Source organism: Sminthopsis crassicaudata, chromosome 3, assembly GCF_048593235.1.
Source record: "Sminthopsis crassicaudata isolate SCR6 chromosome 3, ASM4859323v1, whole genome shotgun sequence".
Lineage (NCBI taxonomy): Eukaryota > Metazoa > Chordata > Mammalia > Dasyuromorphia > Dasyuridae > Sminthopsis > Sminthopsis crassicaudata.
The window spans coordinates 434,440,363-434,445,658 of NC_133619.1; the positions used below are offsets into that span (position 1 = coordinate 434,440,363).

The following is a 5,296-nucleotide window of genomic DNA, read 5'->3' on the forward strand; positions in this document are numbered from 1 at the left end:
CCACATTTGTCATATTATGAAAAAAGAAACAGACAAAAAGGAAAACCCTTCCTCCTCCCCCCCCCAAAAAAAAACAAGTAAAAATAGTATGCTCTGGGTTCCTTATTTCTTAAAGAAAAACATTAGAATTTATCTGCATGCCATTGAAAAGAATAGACAATCATGTAATCCTGCTTATTTCAGCTTTTCCTCATTTTTCTCCTCTATACACTCTTTGCATTAACCAAACTGGACCTCTCTATCGTTCAAAACATTTTATTGCTCTCTTTGCTTTTGCTTAGCATCTTTCCTTTCCCCAATTTTACCTGTTGAATTCTTGATTTTAGAAGTCCAATTCTAATGTGTTTCCTTTAGGAATCCTTTCCTAATATTACTGATAAGTAGTGACTATCTGTCTCAGACTTCACATTCAACACTGTAATGCACTTTTTGTGGTTCATGTCTGACTATGTGGCCCCATTTGGGATTTTCTTGGTAAAGATATTGTAGTGTTTTCTGCTCATTTTACAAATGAATAAACCGAGGCAAACAGGATAAAGTAAGTTGCCCAGGATCATATAGCTAGTATCTGAAGCTAAATTTGAACTCATGAAAATGAGTCTTCCTGATTCCAAACCCAGTACTCTATGCATTATGGCATCATTTAGCTGCCTCCAATGCACTTAAAAGATATTACAGCTATCTCTGTTGATTTCTTACTACTGTATAAGAATAAAAGGGTAATACTTAAACTTTGCATTTTTCTTCAGTGATATTATACACAGTAGATCATTGGTCCATCACCAGCAACAACATCACATAAGGTTTGACGAATAAGGAATAGGTCTGTGATTTCTTTGGTTTTGGAAACTCCTTCCTAAAGGGAATTTCACAAAACTTTTTTTTTCAAGGAAAGAGTGTTCTTTCTTCTGTAACATAAAGACTTAGAGAATGATTGTATGTGTCAGAGATAGCATTTAAAAGGCCAAAGCCTTCCAGGGCCTATCCCTCTATGTACCATGTCATGCTGTCTCATGAATACAATAGGCACTTAAAATGATTTGCAAAAATGTTTCATTTCCAGTTTGTGTATGTATTGCTATTTAGTTTCTGCCTTTTTTCATTTTATATTATTTAGGATCAGTTGGATCAGAGTTGGAGAGAGTTTTGATTCTACCCCACCCCATACCCGTACTTCATATATTACATATATGAATATTGTTTTTTGCATTTTTATATTTATATAATATAATAACTGTCATATGATATTATAATGTAATATATTATAATATAAATATGTATTTATATATTACATTCTATTTACATACTATATATTTCTTTGTATTTTTTATATTTATCACTTCTTATGGTTCACCAGTATTCCACCTCATTTACGTACTATACTTTGTTCAATCAGTTCCCAATCATAAATCTTTAAGGTTCATAGAACATTTTACAAATGCAGTTTTATTTGATCCTTACAACAGCCCTTTGGAGGAGGTGCTATTATTATTTCCATTTTACTGGTGGAAAAACTGAGACAGAGATGTTAAGTGACTTAATTTTTAATAGTCTCAAATAGAATTTGAACTCAGAACTTTTTGGAACTAAGTTCAGCACTCTATACACTGTACTACCATCTACCTGATTCAATCTTAAACAAATGAATTTTTCTAGGTTTTTGCTTATTACAAATAATATATCCTTGGATTTTGTTTGTTTGTTTAGATAGTTCTTTTCTTTCTCCATTAATAAAATCCTTAGGGTATTATCCAAGGTGTAGCATTTCTATGTCAAAGAGGGTGAATAGTTGTGTAATCCTTATTGTACTGTAATGCCAGAGAAACTGAGGCAAGAAAGAGAGTAGAGAGTATTTAATAATTTATTTGAAAGGGAGAGATTTACTGGGACCAAATGGATCCATGTTTTGGTCCCAGGGCTGAATGAGACTATCATCTCCAAGAATCCAGCAAACAATCTGCGTTCTCAATTACTTATATTCACGTGGCTCAGACTCAGGGGTAGATTGGGGCAGGGGCAGAGTCAGGGTGCTGAGAGAGGGAACGGGACTCTGGCAGGGTGGGATGAACCACAGGAGATGAGATGACATAATCAGGGGGAGGCACCCCAGAGATGGGGAGAGGTATCTTGATATTCTAAAACATAATATATTTTATCCTTATAAAATATTCTGATTAAGAGGGAGGGGTGATTTCCACAGGACTGACAATTATAAACTGAAGCAGAACAATTAGGGAGACTGAGTCAGGATAATTAGGGAAATGGAGTCAGGACAATAAAAGAGAACTGTGACATAACATTACAATGCCAAGCCACTATCCAAAACTAAATATAACAATTCCTGGTTCTGACAACTACAATAGCACTTAATTCTATCATTTCTGGCCCTATTTTAAAATCAAATGGACATATGATTGCGTGGAGTCATCCCTTTGAGCATATTTACATAGAACTGCTAAATCACAATCTGTCCTGGAATTTGGAAGATCTATTTTTTTTTTTTTTTTTAGCTTCAAATTTGGCCTCAGAAATCTATTAGCTGTGATTCTGCACAAGTCACTTAACCCTGTTTGCCTCAATTTCCTCATCTGTAAAATGAGCTGGAGAAGAAAATGGTAAACCTCTTCAGTATCTTTGACCAAAAATAACAACAACAACAACAAAAACCCACATGAGTTTATGAAGAGTTCACGAAACTGAAAAATGATTGAAAAACCACTGCATTATTTCAATAGCTTCCTAATCCATTTTCTTCATCTATCTCTCCATTCTCCAACTTTGATCTTTCTAAAACACAGATCTGGCCAGACCACATTCCCTTGGTCAAGAGGTTTCAATGATATCTGGCCAGACCACATTCTCTCACTCAAGAAGTTTCATTGACTTTGCTTCTGTGATAAAATGAAAACTCCACTATTAACATAAAGAGTCCTTCAGTTTCTTTTCGGATGATTCTATCCTATTCTTTCTTGCCAAGTTTATGTTGTAGCCAACATGTCCTATTTGTGGTTTTCTTTTTTTTTTTTCTCACAATCCAATAATTTTTTATTGGTCTTTTTTTTTTTTTAATAGTTATTTATGCCATGAATTCATAGGGGATTGGTTCCAACAGCTCAGGCTGCTTGCCATTGGTTCTCACAAAGTGTGCTTCTCTGGGTGGAGCAGGCTGACGGTTCAGTTGAACCCAAGTGCCTTTTTCTTTGGCTTCCTTCTTCTTTTGATCATTTTCCTTTACCCGCTTCAGGAAGCTATCTCTGCTCTTAGAGTGCTTAATATGCTCAATTCGCACATTAATTCTCTTGGCTAGAATCTTGCCTTTAACTTGTTTGTTTACAACAATGCCTACAGCATGTTGAGTAATATTATAGACCCGTCCAGTCTTGCCATGGTAACATTTGTGGGGCATTCCTTGCTGAACTGTGCCCATACCCTTGATATCTACAATATTCGCATATATGTAGCCAAAGGGACAACACCATGTTTTCTAAAGGGCCTAGAAAACATTTATCGTGTCCCTCTCCTTTTTCCTTTTGTGTTCATCATTTTGGCAACTCACTGGAATATGGCAGAGCCGGCAGAAAGCTATTTGTGGTTTTCTAAACATGAAATTGCATCTCCTTCTTCCATACCTTTGAAAGCTATTTCCCTATGGTAGCAGCCCTTTTTGTAGTGGCCAGAAACTGGAAACTGAGTGGTTGTCCATCAATTGGAGAATGGCTGAATAAATTGTGGTATATGCATGTTATGGAATATTATTGTTCTGTAAGAAACGACCAACAGGATGATTTCAGAAAGGCCTGGAGAGACTTACATGAACTGATGCTGAGTGAAATGAGCAGAACCAGGAGATCATTATACATGGCAACAACAAGATTATGTGATGATCAGTTCTGATGGAATATGGCTCTCTTCAACAATGAGATGATTCAGGCCAATTCCAAAGGTCTTGTGATGAAGAGAGCCATCTACACTCAGAGAGTGTTCAACATAATATTTTTTTTCTTTTGTTGCTTGTTTGCTTGAATTTTATATTCTTTCTTATTTTTCTTCCATTTTGTTCAGATTTTTCTTGTATAGCAAGTTAATTGTATAAATATGTATGCCTATATTTGATTTACAGATATTTTTAATCATGTTTAATATATATTGGATTACTTACCATTTAGGGGAGGAGGGGAGAGAATAGGAACACAAGATTTTGCAAGGCTCAGTGTTGAAAAAATATCCTTGCATATGTTTTGAAAATAAAAATCTTCAATTGAAAAAAAAGATATTTCCTTACACCTAAAAGGCCCTATTCTTCACTTCTAACACTTGTGATCCCTAACTTCCTTCCTTGGGTCTAAAAGTACAGTTATATAACCTGTGCTCTAGACACTATGTTTGAATTTAGTGCCCAATTACCATTGAGGATCTAGGTAACTCCCAGGATTCTGAAGTGAAGAAGTGGGAAATTTAATGGGGAGATGTCTCCAAGAGCATTTTGGTGAGTCTGTAAACTCAGTGTCTGTAGGAACAAAGTGAGGGCTTTGGAGAGCATTCCTAGGAGGGAGTGTTTTTGAAGCGATTCCTTGAGAGGTGTGGAAAATTTTTAGAGATTCAGTAGACCTGAGATATGGGGTCCCTGAAAAGAGAGAGGTAAAAGGGAAGAAAGGAACTCAAATTTTGGAGAAGGATCTAAAAGGAAATGTCAAGGAGACTACAAGAATAAGCTAAATACCATTTCTGAGAGTCCTACATGCCCACTTCAACTGGAGAGTAGTCATAAGGTCTCTCTAATGGCAATTTTAATGGGAACAAAGACTTTTCCCCATGTCCTGGCAAGAATTTCATTTTCCCTTATTACAGTTCTTAATCTTTTTTTTGGGGGGGGGTCATAGATCCCTTTTAGACTTTGATGAAGTCTATAGACCACTTCTCAGCAATGATTTAAAATGAATAAAACAAAATAAGATTATAAAGCAAAACAATCTGAAATAGATAATATATAGACATATAGTTTATAGCATCCAGATTAAGAACCTTTGCCTTAGTCCAGTGAAGACAGTCAATTAATCAAGAAATATTTATTAGGCACATACTATGTGACAGGTACTATGGTAGACCTCGGAGATGATGCTAGATATCTCTCCAGATTTCCTTCCTATTTAGGGATGCCTTACTTCAAAACTCTAAGAATTGCCTGAATCCCTAATATGTCTGGTGATTGAGCCTCAAAATCACAACATTATCTTTAATCCACATGATTAGGTCCTTGATTCCAATGCTTTCAGGGATCCCCACTAGTATTAAGATG

General features: G+C 35.7%; 1 pseudogene; it reads right to left on the reverse strand.

Moving 5' to 3' along the window:
- Window positions 1-3,047: 3,047 nt before the first annotated feature.
- On the reverse strand, window positions 3,048-3,543 carry LOC141559646 (large ribosomal subunit protein eL21-like; annotated as a pseudogene).
- Between the last annotated feature and the right edge of the window lie 1,753 nt (window positions 3,544-5,296).